General features: G+C 36.8%; 1 long non-coding RNA gene across 1 annotated transcript; it reads left to right on the top strand.

Annotated features, from left to right (window-relative positions):
* The first annotated feature begins 1192 nt into the window (after positions 1–1192).
* On the top strand, positions 1193–7836 carry LOC144634856 (uncharacterized). Its single transcript, XR_013567273.1, has 4 exons — positions 1193–1280; positions 2081–2140; positions 7405–7511; positions 7736–7836. It is a non-coding gene; the product is annotated as an uncharacterized LOC144634856 (long non-coding RNA).
* Positions 7837–19426: the final 11590 nt, after the last annotated feature.

Here is a 19426-nt window from a genome sequence, read left to right as displayed (position 1 = left end):
ACAGTGCTCCTTTAATTGAACTCACATTTAATTTCTGATTTTTGCTGTTAAATAAAAACTCACATTTCATTTCTGACTTTGGCTGTTAACTTGAAAAAAATAGTTAGCTTCACTAAAATAAAGTTAGCCTTACAATATTTGCTATTCTAATACCTCGGCAAACTTTAAGAACACAATTAAACATGTGAAATTAAATAATAAGTTCGTTATCACATTGTTACGACAGTGTTTTTTAAGTCAAATAGGTTTACTTTTCCTGAGACAGACTTTGTGGAGAAATCTTACTGAGAAAATATAAAGAAAGTTCGACTGCCTGTTCGGAATTTGAAAAACTAAAACATGGAGGTAAGGGTTCGTTAGTTGGGAGAAATTTTAAGACCTGTGATTTAATTATTTGAACAAAAAGCAGTATGTTTTTTCACGCACCGCATTCTCGAGGTGTTTTCATGTGCGCGCTATACAAAAACGCGGCTAGAGCAAGAAGCATGGTTTGGGAAGCGTCTTTTTAGCGACCTCTGTAGATGCAAATTTGTTCATTCTTCACAGAAATCGAGTAGTCTAAACTCGTCATTTACACCATTTTGCGCGTGTATTTAGACAGTTGTTTTCCCTGTATAGCGCGATTCCCTTTTTTGCTTAGTCGAACGTGATACTATTTTACGAAAGTAACCGAAGTAATCATTTTCGTCTCTGGTCCACATTTTTTTGCAGAAATGACCGAGGTCGGTACACACGAGGGGACTAAGTCCGTGCGACCAAAGTAAAACATGAACCAATCCAAAGCGGTCGGTCCCTGCGACTAGTCCCTTTGTGTAAACATTACGCATGGAGTGTGTGACTAATGGCACGGACTGGTCTCTGTGACTAGTCCCCTCGTGTGCTTTATGAAACTAGCAAAAGCAGGCGCATGATCTCTTTTTAAATTTTGCGCGCGCTCGGTGTTATTAGGTAGCGCGTGCAGACACTTTTGCGCATCGAAGTAAAGATTTATTCAGAATCTATTCTGCTTGCATTATTGTACTGTTGTCATGTAAGTTAGTCCGAAAAACCTATGGTATCCATGATAGTATCAACTTTCAATTTACCTCAGATTTATCTCTCATTAAATCCTTACTCACTCGTCATAATTAACTGTTACGACAACACTGACGTAGATAAGTTTTAGTCACATCGCTTTCGCTGCAAGTTCGAGTCGTACAGCAGTACTGACTGTAAAGAATTTGATAATGCTAAGAGCTTCTCTATTTAAGCGAAATCGAATTTCAGCCATAGTCATGGAGGTAGGTGGTTTTTATATTTTATCTTTTTGCAATATAAATGTTCTCGAACCAGGGCCGTAACTAGCAAGAGGCAAGACGAGGCACTTGCCTCGTTTAGATTTTAACCTTAAATTAAAAACAAAATCTGTTTTGCTTGGAAATAATTTCAAGTTGAACAAAATTGATTTCTCTCAAAAATACCTTACGAAAAATGTCGAAGAAAGAGTTTCAGAGCTCCTAGATTTCAAAATTTTCTGGAGAGCATGCCCCCAAAACCCCCAAGCAAAATCTTGCCTCGTCTTTGGCAAAGGTCTGGTTACGGCCCTGCTCGAACACGCGTAATGCAGTTTATTTGAAAACCAAGTTCGCCTTGGAGATAGCTTCTCTACTATCGAGAAATGGTCATTTTTAACACAATGGGATGTACTTTGCTATCTCGTTGATCTTGATTTTCTAATGTCTCGCACTGAAAACTCCTGATAATACATAAAATGCTTTAAATTTATTTAACTTATCAAAAAGGAAACATTTTCTAGGCTTACTGAATACAGTCCTCTGTATATGAAAAACTATAAAAAACGAACGTGAATTTGCAAAGACCACCGTGGCAGAATAAAAGTATTGCATTTTTTTAATGTTTTTCATTTGGCATTAAAAATTACTTTAAGCGTTTTGGTATTGACATACAATGCCTTGTGTCACGGATTCATATAATATATATGTTGAACCAATCAAATATACTTGTGATTGTACTAGTCTAGTTAGTTATACTTAGTCTAAGTACGAAAAAATAACATTAACATTACTGTTTCTCATTTCAGTCTTCAAAGGCAAAAGACCATTACTGCGATATGGTTGTGCTAATATGGACAGCGCAAAACGTAAGTCTCAGAAAAAACATAAGCTAAAAATAGTATAGTCAAATAGAGTCACTCGCTTAGTCCCACACGGGGGGGGGGGGGGTGTACTTCCACATATGGGCTATATATGTAAGTGCCGCGGGATGGGGTATGGTTTTTGAGGTTATCGGTCCTCAAAAAAGGTATCATTTTGCTTTGCTTTTTGGCATTTTTGGCATCCTAAGATAGGGTACCTAAATTCTATCAGCTAAACTGAACACCCAGCTAAACTAAGCTATCTTAAAACAGAACTAACCGTTTAAGTATTAGCAAAGCGATTTTATAAAGATCTGTGTTTTGCCGTGTGCGGTTAGCCGTTATTTGGGTCGTCACGGAACGCTTCTCCTCCCCTTGAATAGGGTGTCATTCTTTCGGTTTTGGGTCTTATAAAGGTATCAAATTTTGCGTTCTTTATCCTTAAATAGGGTCAGGGTTTAAAATCTTCGTGGCACATCCCTACCCGAAATTTATGAGAGTACCCCCCCACCCCCGTAGTCATCTAGAAGTTCAGTCAATTGTTTATTTAGTCTGCTAGTCGATCAATATAACAGTTTACTGTAGATAGTTATATTAAAATTACTACTTAACATTTCGTAAAATTACAAATTATTTAAAAACTAAGTTAAATCTATAAATCCCGAAGCAAAAAGCAAACTATATCTATGTATATAAAGCTAAGTTCTAAGATTCAAACTAAATCTTGTAAGCCGGCGGTCAGATGTCATGTGATGCTGTTCACAATATGAAGCATAGTTAACACCACTGCGGACGATTTCTAGCTTACAAAGGAGAGTCACGAATAAATGCAAGGTCGATGCCAAACATTGCTGTCCATTGTGACACTGACACCGAGCCATCCTGTACCAAGTCAGGTACCAAGTATACAAGTAACATCAGTGAGCCAGCTCACAGTGACAACGACTGTGTCGTTGTTGTCTGCAGTGTCTTCGTATGTGACGAAGACACTGCAGACAGCAACGAAACGGTTCCCTCCCAAGGTAAAGCATTTTTTATCTGGGATAACAAGTTGTGTCAATGGAGTAGGTAATTGTAGTTTTGATGCTTCAAGCTTCCCTGCAAGCCAGAGAGTGTACCTTTAGCACTGCTCACTAACTCTTTACAATTTAGAACAAGGAGTTGTTTGAGCTTCTGTCAAAACAGGAAAAAAATTCTTGATTAATGACATTCATTTATCATTTTAAGGATTTTATCCGATTTACTGACATTTTTTATATTATGAGCGGTTAGATTTAATTTTTGTAGGATGTACAACAACGACAAAGTTGTGTGTATCAACACACACAACTTCGTAGTTGTTGTACATCCTGGTAATGACACCAGAACAAGAATGACAAGCTCGCGGATAGGGAAGGATATTTATAAGATGCTGAAGAAATGGGAAGTTATAAAACTTCTGTGACTGAAAGTTTTTTTGTTTAAAATAAATAGACTTCAGTCGGGTACTTACGTCGCGTGATATGTAATTGTGTTGCCATGCTTACTAATCGATGAAACCGATAATCGATGATAATCGATACCAATCGATTATAATCGATGCCAATTTATCGATTGATATTGGAAATCGATGACCAATCGATGACGGAAAATTTTGTGACTATTAATTTCATCGATCTTCATCGACTGTCATCAATTTTCATCGATTGTCATTGATTTTCATCGATTACCATCGATTTTCATCGATCGCTTTTTATTTGGTTTGGCTCAGTATGGGTGTTATTACGTCAACTCAGTGGCTCTTAAAAGCGATCAATACCTCTTTTTTTCATTTTCGTGATGTATACTGTTATGTCTATTATGCATTAAAAACAACATTATTAAGAAATGGGGCAAGGTTAAAACTCGCGTATGGATTACTTGAGAAATACAACAGCAAAAGTTGTGTTATGTGCATGTATAAAATGACGTAAGCTAAACAAGCCAAAGAAATATAAACTTGAATAAACAGCGACAGGAAAATAACTCGGAGATAAGTGGCTTGGTCTAGGTAGATTCCTATAATCTCTAAAAGGAAAACCAAGTGAACAAGCAAATACCACAGTCGATCTTTCTTCGCATCGAAGTAATAAACTGGATCTAGATCGCCTGGCATAGTGCATTATCTACAAACCCTAGTTCAAACTAAGGGCTTATGTAACGCTGGTTCGGCCATTCCTCAAGTAAGTGACAATGCAAAGCAAAAAAAATTGGTTAAATTCAAGAAAGAATACAAATATATATATTTATATCTCCAACCGCCATTAATCCTGTTTTTTTTTTGTGGTGACTAATTTTTCTACTTTTCTTGTTTTTCTAGGAGAGAAATGAGGAGCAAAATTTTTCTCAGCAAATCCCGCCAACGCAAGCTCGTTTAGTCCAGTCCCTGAACTCTCTCTTCCGCGCGCCTGCCCCTATAAAGGGCGCGCGGAAGAGAGAGTTCAGGGACTGGACTACCACCTATCTAATTTTCAGTAACGGCTAGTCTAGTACTTGAACCCAGGCGCGCCTGGGTACAACCCTATAAAGGACGCGAGGAAGAGCGAGTCCAGGGATTGGACTAGTAAAGGGCTCGATGTGGCAGAGTATTCTGCAATTACTCCTGGTTCAGATTTCGGAAGTTTTTGAATTTTTATGCAAACTTTCCCAGGAAATTTCCGTACCATTCACACCCAGAATTTTTGGTCGAATGAAAAAATGCCTCAAGTCCCAGCGTTGCAATATTAATCAAAACTATAACAAAATTCTCGAACGTGATTGGTTATAAGCAGCCCGATTTGAGCACTAATCGCATATGGAATTTTTAATTACATGCCATCCCATATTTGAACGGCTGATGCTTCACGGTTGAATGAAATAAGGCGATCTTTGCTTATGTCATTGTTTACATTTTGCCTTATTGGCATACAACTTTGCGGAGAGAAGGCATCGTGCCATATACAAAGTGACTCCAGATATTTAAAGAGCTTGTCGACAAGATATAAGCGTTCAAAAACTGCAAAATTTCTGGGTGGCAAAAGCGCTCATGAGCCCATAAAATAACATTCTTTGTAAAATATCAAGTTTTCAATCCTGCGTCACAGAAGAAGCATTTAATATATCGGGCTCAAATTTATAGCGAAAGTTTATCGTACCATGTACTTTCAATATTCATTGCGTTCGACGAAGGAGAGCGCAAGCCTAATTTTGTTTTTGCGTCCTGTGTCTTTTGAGTTGGTATGCCTGTGCACTGTTATGCGGAATGAATCGAGCCGTAATGCGCGCGCAGGTGTATGGACTCCAAATTGGCCGCCCCGCGCCCGATTGATTTTTGCAGGGGCAATTCTCGGCCGGGAAACTGGTAGCCACAGATGGCCTCGATTTCATGTAAAACAAGATGGCGTCCCAAACGCAGCTTAGAAACATTATTTTGCTTGAAAAAAAGGGTTAAAAACGTGTTGTCAAAATTGTATTTTTGCCAAAAATGTCATGGAGAACATTAGAAGGTTATCATCCAAGGTAGCAGAGTTGTCTTCAGCCACCGAACGTCATAAAAAGAGTGGAAATCGAGTAAGTCGATGCGTAGTTTCGTACGGAGTTCGTTCGCAGGTAAACCAGCGTATTTTACTGCAATTATTATATGTTGCACAAAACTACAAATTGTTAGAATTAAATGCATCGAGAGTGGGTATAATACGGATCTAAATTGTTTTATCATTTCTTTGAATTTGTGATATATCGTTATTCCTAGAAACACTATACGTTTTGACGAGGAAATCGTTGTGTGAATGTAATATACGTGTAGTGGATTACTGTGTGAATTATGTCTGTGGAATTTTAAATAGAAGTAAAACTATTTCCAGACGTTTGTGGAAAACGATAGTGCCAAACGATAACAGGTCAAGTGAAATAAATAATTTTTTTTGTGTACATAACATTTCATTCATTCTATGTTCTTTTGGCTCGTCACACAATCTTTCTCACACTTATCCTCCTCGCGTTTGGTTCGGTACTGAAGCATAGTAACTAACTTTGACATAAGGCATACTACAAGTACGCCGACCATGTCGGTTTTTTTGCCACTGCCTGCTTACCTTGGGTCTATTTTACCTATAGGTCGAACGCACTACCCTGATCTCTGATTACTACTAGTAATAAGTATTTTAGTAGCTCGATCGGAAAGTGAAGCGCGTATGCTAAAAAGGCAAATATTGTAAACAAAGATTTCCCTATAAGGTCGAGCAGTCTTCATTTCAATGTACGTAATAGAAAACAAAATATTTAATCTGACGCAGAATTATGAACCTTTTTTGACCGTTGTTTCTATAACAATGAAGATTTGAGCGCGTGCTTTTCTCACGACATTACTGAAGTGATTCAAGGCATTACAATCTTCGCAAAAATTTCTGAAAAATTCTTTAATACCGGCATTCTGTTTGTATCAATCATAGAGTGATTTTATCAAACCCATGAAATAGTTACTACACAATTAGATACTATTAGACCTTAATTGCATTGTTTTCTTTTGTTTAGATTTATTTTATACTCATTGTTAAATATTGTTCAACGGGTTACATAAAATCTTTCTCATAGCTGCGGGGAATGAATTTTTTATGTCGTATATAAAGAAGTGTCAAACGACACACCCATAATTTTGCTGTTGGTCAGTCCGTAGAAGTACGTTGAGGCGAAACTGCGAACATCTCCCTCCGTGTGCTTCCTTTAGATAAGTCCACGTTTTTTATCTTCTTTGTATGTCTAGTATCAGTGTTATTCATTTAGCTACCATATGTAGCTTTAGGTTTTGAAATTTCGCTAGCCTTTCAATTTTGGCCTTTAAACGGTCTGATATTAGCGTTAAGTTAAGTTCGAGTTACTCATCGGCCACGCCGCGGAAAACGTTTAACAAGTTGTGGGCTACAAAACACTTTATTCTTGTGAGTACAGTTATTGCATATAACGACGTTATTTTACACACTGTTGACCTTTCATACATACTGGCTTGTTCGGTTCGTTCGAGGTATGTGTTGTTCGCTTCGGAGCGCTGCTGTGTACATCAACTACATTCAGTGAACATTTTCACTGTTTTGATAAAAACTAAAATCTTCGATTGCCATGCATTGCTTTGAGATGGAGAGGAAATAAATTCTGAATTTGGCTAATAACCTTGTTAGCAGTCGTTCAAAAAATATTCTACAAGCTAAGCCGAGAGTTGTTTTAAAAGAGCGAGCAAGTTAGAATTTGTTAATTGTTTATTGTTCATTTCTGCACAGGATGTGAGTTGTGAAGAAATGTCTTCCTGGTTTTTGGCCTCAGCTGGGGTCGACGGATCATTGAAGACATTCCTTGTGGTATTGCGCTTCAGACATACAGCTCGGAGGTTTGTTTGAGAACTGTTTTATAATCCGTTGATTTAAAAGTGAGGCCAGGAACCTACCAACATATTCCTGTCTATTGCTTGGGGCATGTTTGTAATTTAATTTTACTTTGTCAGCGCTTTCAAAAGTCACTTCACAATTTCTGTTAGTTTGTCGAGCGACTTTTTGTAATTACCTTAACTGAAAAATACGCAGTAACTAATGGCGTTTCTTCTGTTTTCTCCAGGCTGAACAGAGATCAGTACTGAAGAAATTGCATGGATTCTTGAGAATAACTGTTTGAATCGATCGAAGTTTGGCCTGAGCTGGTCGCCTCTGGCTCCAGTTTTGGAAGCATCCGTTCTTTTGGGTAAGTCCATCTACATCTACAATGGGGGGGTAGGTAGGTAGGTAGTAACTTTATTTTAACACGGTAAATTCATCAGAAAGATACAATAATAAAATACTAAAGGGGGGGTGGGTCTTGCAAAGGGAGGCATACTCCCATCATCTTAAGACATTAAATATAAAAAAAGTAAATAAAAAGTGGGCGGGGGGGGGGGGGGCTAAAGACATTTCAAAGTCCATACATTGTCAAGTGTTGTATTTCAATTACTAAACATTAGCTTTTAACTCTATTTTTATAACTATTTTAAACAATTAGATATTTTATATTTTTAGAAATTGTATTTAGCAGGGCCCCTCTGGAGACCAGCCACTGTGCTGAATGGGCCACCCTGCATAAATAAAGTTTTACCTTACCTTACCTTACCTTACCTAAGTAACGGGTCGTTATTTTATTTTTGAATATCGTGAAGCCACACCCGAGGTAAGGCAGCTTGTTGTTCAGGTTATTTTTGATCAGTTTTCGATATTGTAAAACCACTGAAGTAAATAACCACAATGAGAAACCCATCAAGTGTCTGCGTTTATTGCAGACCGTGAGAAGAACAATCGACGCAAACTGGTCGTTCCGACAGAGAAATCTGGAAAACTGAAAACGCGAAATTAAGATACACAGACTTTAACATAGAAAAAAAGAACACTGAGAAAAATGGCTTAATATTGACGGTTTCCTCTGTTTACTCCAGGATAGACAAAGATGTATCAAAGAAAGTGTATGGACTTTTGAGTGCAACCATTTTGGATTGAAGTGACTATGTGTGTAGCTCTTGGACTCTGGTACAAGTTGACTACTGGAAACACGGGGCTTGATTCAGATAAGTACATCATAATTTTATTTTTCCGGTCATTTGCCATCTCAGTATCTCAGACTCAGAGTAAACAACATGAAATATTTTCTTTCAATATTGATAAATTGACAAGAATCTTGCGAAGAAATCCGTTCCAACTTGTCTTGCTGTCTTCAAATTCTACGAACTAATGAACGACAACCAGCATTAAAAATAATATTTCAAACCTGGGGGGGAAAAGCTACAAATCTAAGTCGTTATTCTCGGAGATTGAAGTAAAACTATCGAATATTGTTGTATTACATGTAAATCTTCTGTGCAAAATTAGTGTCTTACTCGTAAACTCGAAAAACTTGTTCGTTCGCATAAGTTACGAATCAATTTGTTCAACCAAACAAGAATTTCAGAAAATAGCAGTGATGGTCGTTCAGTGTCCAGAACAATTGATAAAATTCAAATTAAAAGCAGCAGATATCAGATATTGTTGGCGTTTCTTGTTAATTGAAGAGTTTGTAAAAATATTGAAGATCCGATACCAGGATTCATTGTAAGAAGGTAAAAAGCGTTCTCTGGTGAAATATTTTAAAAATTATTAGCTTTCGACAGCCAGACTGCTGTCTTCGACGGATAAAAATGAAGTGATAAAATGGACCTAAAAATTTGAATATGACTAGCGAATCGTCCATTTTATCACTTCATTTTTATCCGTCGAAGACAGCAGTCTGGCTGTCGAAAGCTATTAATTTTTAAAATATTTCACCAGAGAACGCTTTTTACCTTCTTAAAATGAAGAGTTTGTGTTTGATAAAGTATAGCATAAAAAGAAATGTATATAGCAATTATTTAATTAGAAGAATAGAATATTTAAGCTTGGATTCCAAACTGAAAAAATCCAGTTCGTTATTTTGTAATATACATATGTTGTTTTTTTCAAGTCCAAGAATTTTTAGAAAGTCATGGTCTTTCGTTTTAAGATTCATCCAGTTGAAGGGCACAAATGGCCACTTTGTAAACCCTTACAAGACAGTTTGCGCCAGGAATTAAAATCAAGTCTATCAGTAATTCAAATTTTTTCAGCTGGAGCTCTAGTTACTTCAAACATGTCAAAACAGTTCAATTCATTATCTCTTTGTCAAGAAACATTTTTTAAGTCAATTAAACAAGTTAAAGGCTCTGGCTTTCAGGTATTTTAATTGTAGTGTTGCCGACTCGTTGCCGACTGCGCTTTAGTCAGCGGACTTTACCAAAATTGGAGCTAGTCCCCGCTCCTGCCGCGGACTTGAGAGTCGAGCATGTGCTCGCGAGATCTGCCATCTTGTTGTGTTTATAATGTGTAGTTCTCGGATCTCTAGTTGGAAATTCGTTGTTATCGCACGTTGCCTTAGTTTTATTTTGTTTGGAAAACCTCCGCCAGATGAAAAATCGAGATCAGGAAAGAAAGTGAACAAATACAAGGGGCCAGTTAGCAATGAACGTTTTTAACTGTCAAGATTGATTACCAACAAGCTCAGGCTGACCAACATACGTTTTCTCCTTACAATATGAATACATTGTCAAACGACAGGTGATAAAAATAAACAAAATCATCAACAACAGTAGGAGATATCATGTTTTATACCATGCCATAGAAAATACAGCCAATCAGAATACAGGAAAGCCGTTGTATATTCGACGGTATTCAACCCAACCTTCCCATCGTGCGCTGCGATCTTATTCTCGATGAAATTTAGTAAGCGTATTTTCTATGGCATGGTATAAAATAGTTACACAACACTTTCTCGTGGTATACTATGGAATATCCCACTTGTCACTTGTATTTTCTTCGTATACACACTCGCCTAAAGGCTCGTGTGTATACCGAGAAAATACAAGTGACTCGTGGGATATTCCATAGTATACCACTCGAAATCGTTGCATAACTAGTATGTATCATCTTGTTGTATCTGCTAGTAGGTTCTCTGATTTACCAACTAGAAATATGACTCAGTAAAAGCAATGAATATAATATGAAGGATAAATACTGAAAAGATAGGAAATGATGCTAAGCTCATTTTCACTCAGATTGGCTGAGAAATGACGCCACAAAACACTAGCAGTGGTATGTGATTAAATTTAACCAAACCTGTGAAACAGGGTGTCAGAAGATCTGTAAAATTTGCCAAATTGTACTATATAATGTTCTTCATGCCGTATAGTTCTGAACTGATTTAGATATTTAACAATGGTATAAGTTAACTCTTTTTCACCAATAAATTAAGCTAAAACTTCTTAAATTAGCGTTTTTTCGAATTGAACAAGTAATCTACAGGCCGGACAAACTGTTTTTGTTACACATTCTGCAAAATTCATATAAAAACAGCATTCATTAAAGCGTTAAAAATAAAGCCTTTTCCAATTTGAGAAAGCCTTCCTCGATTCTCAAATATGACAGAGACCATTAGTTTTAAATAAAAGTGATACAGACAGGAACAAGTTGTTCGAAAGCAGATTAAGGCTGGGATTACAAGTTATCTAAGGTTTTATATTTTTGCTGTTTCTTTACGTTCATCGCTGCCAATTTTAAGTTCTTTAGAGCAAAAATCGTCGAACAAAAAGGATTTGGATAAAATACTACCCATATACCTGAAAAATAAAAGTGAACTAACTCCAGAATTCCAAATTAGCTAAAGAACTAGGATATGATAAAAATCCAAGACTACAATCACTATTTTTTTTACAATCACTATTGCAATTTGTTGTAGTGTTATAATCACCTATTAGGCTGAGATCACAAAGATGGATGATCACAAGATTATTGTTTTACATATCTTGACATGCAAACAGAAATTGACTAAAGTGGTGGGATTTGTAATTATTAATCTTGTTGAATATCAGTAATCACGTTATTTTGTTACTGCTGAGCAGTGAAAATTAACAAGGAAAAGAGAGACGTGCGAGCACATTCACAAAACAACTTCGTTAGAATGACCCAAGTTTCCGACTAAAGTTTGTTTATAGCTTAATTTATATTAAAATACCTTTTCAACTTAGCTGTGGTTAAAAATCTGAACAAACAAAAAAAAACATCATCTCTACCTGCTAACTTATCTAGAACAAAATTCAAAATTAATCCGCTCATTTTAATAATGTGCACATTATTAATGGCACATAAATTCTCGTTTTATTCATAAGGATCTGTTTACTAAATTGTGCAGACCTTCTTGCCGAAAAGAACAGCGATCATATGGTATAAATTAATTTGGAAGTAAAATAAAACGCAACACGTTACAAACACAAACAACAAGAAGCAATTTTGCGTTATTATAATTCCAATAATTACATATAGTATTGCAAAAGCATAAAACTTAACTAAAGCAAGACTGATAAGAATAGTAATAATGTAACAAAGCAAACAAAATTAAATGGAATTCATCCGAAAATCGAGAAATATCAATTTAAGTTGGACAAAAATCGAGTATCAGGATAATTTAATAAATTAAATCCTATTGCGTGATTTTAGTAACTGTACATGATAACACAAAAACAACAATTTCTTATCAGAGCCTGAGAAAACGATTAATTTCAAATTTTACAAGAGCCATGTAAACTTAACGTAAAATCTAGAGTGGCAATTTTTTTTATTTTTCTTATTGTTTTGTTTGTTTGTTTGTTTTTTTTTTTTCATGTGTGGCAATTTTGTAAAATGGTCTTTTGGGCAATTCAGTGGAATTCAGTGCAACTTCGATGTTTGGTGTTGTAAGAAATTATTTCTTTTGACAAGATATTTTAAACAGCAACACAGACGTTTACAACAATATGTAAATAATTTTGGTACATCGTCCAATTTATACTCGAAGACAACGCGGATTCCGTTTTTACTACCAATTACAGCAAATAGTTGCTAACTCTTCATAAAAAATTGGAACATCCTCAACTTCTTAAATACGACTTCCAATGTATACTTTGTTTCATTTTGTCAACAGGCACGAAGAAAGAGATGAAAGACCACAAATGTACAGACAAACGTCACAACAACAACCTCAACTTGCAAAAACAAGTCAGGCGGAAAACATCATGAAGTAAGCAGCTCGTCAACAATAACTTTCACAAACTGCAATTTTCACTCTTTTCTAAGTTTTCAAAAGTATCAAACAATCTTCATTGTCACATCGAAGTTAGCTACCAACCGTAAAAGGACAACAAGAACTGTCTTAAAGATAAGATATCCGTTCCATTTTCAAGTAAAATTTTCAAAACGTTACTTGTGTAAAAGAGGGGAAAAGAGCGAATTAAAGGTCGTCAATTTAAGGCTCTTTAAAACCTTCTTCCAAAAAGTTTAATAAGTAACTAACTTAACAGAAGAATAAAGTAGCCGCACGGCCTAATAGGTACGCACGGCAAAAACCTGTGTCCATGTTACTTACTATAATAATAACAAAAGAGGGGACAGTAACGTACTCCCACACACCCTACTCCCCCTCCGGAGGAGAAGGAGAGAGTGGAGGGGGGAGGTGCTCCCACACACCCTACTCCCCCTCCGGAGGGAGAAGGAGAGAGTGGAGGGGGGAGGTGCTCCCACACACCCTACTCCCCCTCCGGAGGAGAAGGAGAGAGTGGAGGGGGGAGGTGCTCCCACACACCCTTCTCCCCCTCCGGAGGAGAAGGAGAGAGTGGAGGGGGGAGGTACTCCCACACACCCTTCTCCCCCTCCGGAGGAGAAGGAGAGAGTGGAGGGGGGAGGTACTCCCACACACCCTTCTCCCCCTCCGGAGGAGAAGGAGAGAGTGGAGGGGGGAGGTACTCCCACACACCCTACTCCCCCTCCGGAGGAGAAGGAGAGAGTGGAGGGGGGGAGGTACTCCCACACACCCTACTCCCCCTCCGGAGGAGAAGGAGAGAGTGGAGGGGGGACACACACCCTACCCTGGGTTAATTTATTCATATATTTTGTCACCTCAGATTGGGGTGTGATGTTATGTTAGTGTCTCGTGTTTTATACTTTTACGTTTAATTTCGTTTACTTCCTATTTGCATTCCCTTCTTGCTAGAGACGGCTTGTTTCCCGTAGACATTTACTGCCACAGTGGTAGTGTGCCTTACTTCCATCTCAAATTCTCAAACGTTCCCTGAGCAGGAAGATGGTAGAAGGAAATTTTACTTTTATCCAAAATCCTCCAACCTCCTCCGGGATATTATTGCACATTAAAGTTTAATTCCCATACACAATCATCCAACCACCTGGAAGTGAAGATCATTGGAGAGACTTTCACACCTGCCCACAATCCTCCTCTTTCCCAGAATAGAAGACTGTTTGAGAAACTTTAATTCCATCCACAATCTTCCCCTCTCCTAGATTAAAAGATTGAGAGAGCGAGTTTTATTACCATCCGGCGTCCTGCACTGCCCCTGAGGAAAATAAGTTGGAAAAGAGTGTAGTCCAATCCACTTCTCTCTTACTTTGAGGAGAGTCGAGAATGTGAATGACAGATGAACTCTTTCTTCACATTTTTTTCTCTGGGAGAGTGGAAGACAGTGAATGGCAGTAAAACACTCTCACAATATTCTCTTCCAGGAGAACGAAGATTGATGGTGGAAGTTATTAAAAGTCTTCTCTGGAAGAGTGTAGGATTGTGGATTAGAGCAAAACTCCTCCTATAATCTTCACTTCTAGGAGGGTGGAAGATTGCGGCAGAGAGTTAAACTTTAACACACAATCTTTTCCTCTGGGAGGCTGGAAGATTATGGTCTAAAGTAAATTCCCTTCCATAATCTTCCCCAAGGAAAGAAAGACTTCCCCCACGGTGGCCGTAGATATCCCTGGGAGGTATCCCTTTTTGACTATTAAAGGAGGACTTGTTTATGGAAGTAAACCAAACTTAAATGTAAAAGTGAGGACAACGACACAAGATTGACCGCATTCACTTTTCAAGTGGTGCGGCATATTTTATATCCTTTTTCTTTTTCCTTACCAAGCAATGTTTCATTATAGAAAGGTTTAAGAGCATTTGGGTCTAGCCTTTAATTTGCTCTTAGCATCTAGTTTTATTCAGTGAAGTAAACTAAATTTTCCTCCCTCCTTAACTCTTTTGTTGTAGATTGATAACAGATAACTGTGAGGATGAGAACTACTCCGAGTATAATGAAACTCTTTCTTTTTTAAATTTATTTAGCCATATACATCAGTCGCCTACACGATAATGAGCTCTATTTGACAATTTCCTAACACTGACCAAATCATAAAGATTTAAGGGAAATAACTTTTGCAAAGAACAACTTGGCTAACTGTTTAAAACGTATTAGATGCACTAGTGTGTAAGGGTCTGCTGAACATTTTTTTCTATGTAATATTTCCCGCTTTTTCTGATTGTTTTGCATAAAATAGTAAGAATAATCCTCCATGAGTTAAACAATTTTCTATAATGTTCATACATGTCAAATATTTGTAACGTTCCTTTATTGACACTTGGTATTCGTTTCATTAATTACTATTGTTGTAATTACAAAGTATCGTAAATGTTCTATCCACGAATAAAAAGCGTTTGCAAATGTTCTCGTACTTGTCTATAAATCACTCGGACGCTGTATTGTTGTTCATGTTCGATCTTGGCTGTTCAATCTCTGAGTATCTGCTGAAGGAATCAAACATTGACAATATTTTAGAACACATACTATGAAATAAACGTTAGTGATGTAAGAATTAATTTTAATTGTAGCCAGCTAGTCGAATGCATGGGTCGCGCGTCCTGTATAGTACCCGGTATAGTGTTTTTATAATTTTCATACATTTCGCCGCTGCTGTTTGCTTACCTAATTATATAAGATTTTTGACTTTAGCTTTTGCCGTATCGAAGGAAAACGTTCGTATACTGACAAATTCCCAAGTTAGAGTGATCAAGATCTAATTTTTTTCGAGTAACGATATTTATAAAGTGGCAAAAAAAAATTAAGATAACATCAGGCGGTACATCAATAGAAATTGTTAAACCAAAAATATTCTTTGTCAGTCTCTTCACGTTTGTTACTTTAAACATAAAATACGAAGCGAGATTTCCTGGTCTTAAAATTACATCTGACTTAACCTTACTTTCAAATTTCATCTAACGAAAATACCGATTGAACGATTCTTCTTATACATACCAATCTAAATATCTTTACCCTAAATCTGTAAATTTTTATGTCGATCAATGCTTTGCTTTGGAAATTATAATTAATAATAACAAGTGTTTTCAAATTTGTCATGACCCGGCTCCACCTGCTTCTTAAATGCACCAAAACCCGACAAATAGATCATAGAAAATATGAAATGCTTTGATGACGATGAAGAAATTTTAAAGATGCTACCCAAACCAAAACCTAAATAATTAAAATGAAAATGTTTAATTTGTTTCTTGCTTTGCTTACTTCGTGCTGGCGAATCACAGTAAATTTATACTTAGTATACAAGTTTCCTTATGTATTTTCTTTTCCAAATAAATTGAAAGCGATGAAGAAGACTGTCGAGTTTCAATTTGGACATATTGAGTATTTTACCTACTTGATACCTTGCAATTTAAGCAAACAAATTTTAAATTAATTCTCCGTTCTATTCAATTCGCCCAGGCATATTTCCCGAAATGTTACTAAATGTTAGATGAAAAAAAAAAGACTCTACATCAAGACAATATCCTGTAACTGACGAGTTGCTTTCTTCTCATTACCTGTTTTGGATAATGTATATTGACACTGTAAGGAGAAATAGACTTTGCATCTAATCTTATTCTAGGTTATCGGAAAGCGAACATCTGTGCAGGCGCTGTCATTGTTAACATGTTACAGCCACATTGTTATTAGAAAATCTAGTCACGATGAAAGATTATTTTGCAGCTAGTGGGAAAGATTGTATTTTTCGCACTTTTAAACAGCATTGCTCAGTTTATAATTAGTAAACTTTACCAAGAATAAACGACTAGTTTTTTTTTTTTTTTTTGTAAAAACGTTTTATAGGGAAAAAGTTCATTTAATATGAAAGGTGGGGGGAGAGGGTGGGTGGGTTGAGCGGGGACCCCCCTAAAATTGTTTGGTTGTGTAAAGAGGGGCAGGGGAACAATAATGGGGTCATAAGAGGGGATGGGAGGGGGGACAGGCGCAGTTTTTTCTCGCGATATCAACACTTAAATTTTATTTATTAATTAATAATTTTCAGTTCATAACCTTAACACAAAAACTCTATTTAAAACTTGAGCTTTTATGTTTTATTAAATCATTTCTGACACTTCAGTGAAATCCTCTTCATTTTTGTCATTTACATCACTGGCATCTCCACTGGTTTTTTCAGAGGATTCTGGGTCAGTCTGCCTCTTGATCATTGAAAATGTCTGATTTGTCTTTTTTGCCGTTTACCAGTTTCCTTGTCCATAGCAGTTCTAAACATACTGTGGCTTGCTTCACGTCATCCAGCACATCTGCTTGGATCAGATATTCCTGAGTGTTGATGTGAAACCTTGGGATACATACTTCCCAAGCTATTGTCGCAAAATTTCTGGTTGCATCTCCTTTAATAAAAGACTGCATTTGAGAGTTCGTCGCCACGGGTTTGTAATTTGTATGCTTGTTTTCTTCCCATATCGTTCTACCGTTAACGTTTTTCTCCTTTGCTCTTTCTTTCTCCTTGCTCCTCTTCATTCTTTCCTTTCTTCAACAGCAGCTATCCCGACTGAAATGACTACTTAGTATTTGTATGTATAAATTACACAGCAGTGTAATGAAATGATTGCCTTTTCAGTATTTTAACTGTTTGTAAATCATGCTCATTTATATAAGCAAGTTTATTACCCGCCCAGGTTTTAGGTGTGTGGTTCAGAATCATACTTCTTAGAAAAATAAAAATTCTATCCAACTCTAAATATCGTATGACAGTTATAATAATCTAAACCACTGAATGCAATGGTCACACATCTCCACGGCCTGGCCAAGACCTGTACGCATGCGCACAGCCTATTACCCGTGGAGTGGCAGCCATGTGTTATATAATGTTTTTGATTGTGTGTGCTGTTCAGCTAGTATGGCTTTTTAATAATAATAATAATAATAATAATAATAATAATAATAATAATAATAACGGCTTTATTGGAAGAGCTTCCACAGAGTGGCTCTTCGTCTTCCAAATAAACTAAATTTACAAAGAGTTATTAAAATATATAAAAGATTATTATTTACAATATTTACAATAAAAAATAAAAACTATGAAATCTGAAACTTCTCATAAAATTACACGAATACTATAAAAATGGATCACTAAAAAGTCATTCGATTTGTAAAAAGAAAAAAATAAAACTGAGGGAAAAATTAACCTATGCGAGACTTTGCATTTTTGAATAAAATGTCTTTAACGGCCTTGATAAAAAGGGTATATGTGGGTATATTTCGTACGTTCGCTGGTAGGCCATTAAAACTAGTTGCGGCCATGTGTTGGAAAGTGTCCGCCTCTCTCGGAACTGATAGTTTGGGTGCCACAGATGATCGCAGGTTATAAGCTGTAACTGAGTGTTCATCCAAACGTAGATAGTCTGGCCAGTGAATGCTATGTTGTGCTTTGAATGTCATTTTTAGCAGACTTAACTCCCTTCTTTCACGCACCGGTAGCCATTTCAAACTAATTACATCGTTAACAGTTGCGAATTTCCCCAACACAAAAGCGGCGCATGCATTCTGCACACGTTGCAGGCGCTTTAGCATGTACTCTGGTATAGGGTTATATACGATATCACAGTAGTCAAGTTTTGATAAAACCAGAATTTCAGCCAGCTGTTTTCTTAATGAGAAAGGAGCTAAATGTTTTAATTTCCTTAAGACTGCTAGACTGCCATAACAAGAAGATAAAGTCTTTGTTACGTGTTCACTCCACGATAAGTGATCATCTAAGTAAGCCCCTAACAGTTTAGTTTGACGAGTACGATCTAATGTAGCTCCGTCACAAGTAAGATGCAGTGGCTTTTCATCCAATGAATGTACACGACTCATCTGTGCAGTAGACACCAACATCCAATTTGTTTTGGCTTTATTCAGTGAGAGGTTGCAATCACTAGAATAGGAACCAAGCTGTTGCATGACATTGTTCATCTCAGAGATAGAACTTTGCAGGTCGCAGACTTTTGAATGAAGGTATAGTGAAGTATCGTCCGCATACTGGAAACATCGACATGGAAGGTGATCCTGAAGGTCTGCTACGTACAAATTGAATATGAAAGGACCCAGTATAGAGCCTTGAGGCACACCAAATACTACGCTTTCTTTATCTGACCTCCTTTTGTTTGAGAGAAGGCTTTAAAAATTCAGTGGCAGTGTGAAGGGCGTGGCAGGTTAATGATACTGCATCTTAACCCTCCCCTCCCCCCTCACACCTCTCCCCTTTTCATATTAAATGAACTTTCTCTTAGTCGACTTTTGACGAAAAAGTTTGGTTCTGGGTTATTGATTAAATACATCATACAAATAGTACTCTTAATTTTTCATTAATGTAAGAAAAAAACTGTCTTTGACAGTTTGCATACATTAAGTGTTTTTCACATTGATTTCAAAATTAACCAACGAAATGATTCTAACCGCTCAAAATATTAATTCTCGATCCTTACTGATTTCTTTATCTTTTTTAACGTTGCTGGTACATCAAGACGATATTTCCTAGTTTATAACTTTCTTCAAAATACTTGACAATGCATCGATTGTAAAGATGGCGATTTTATGATTTTGATCACTGTGATTTAGGTTACTTCGTTTGAATTGATTGC

Source organism: Oculina patagonica, chromosome 13 (genome assembly GCF_052425735.1).
Source record: "Oculina patagonica isolate OP01 chromosome 13, crgOcupat, whole genome shotgun sequence".
Classification (NCBI taxonomy): Eukaryota; Metazoa; Cnidaria; class Anthozoa; order Scleractinia; family Oculinidae; genus Oculina; species Oculina patagonica.
Note: the sequence above shows the minus strand (reverse complement) of the source record. Positions and strands in the feature narration are given on the sequence as shown.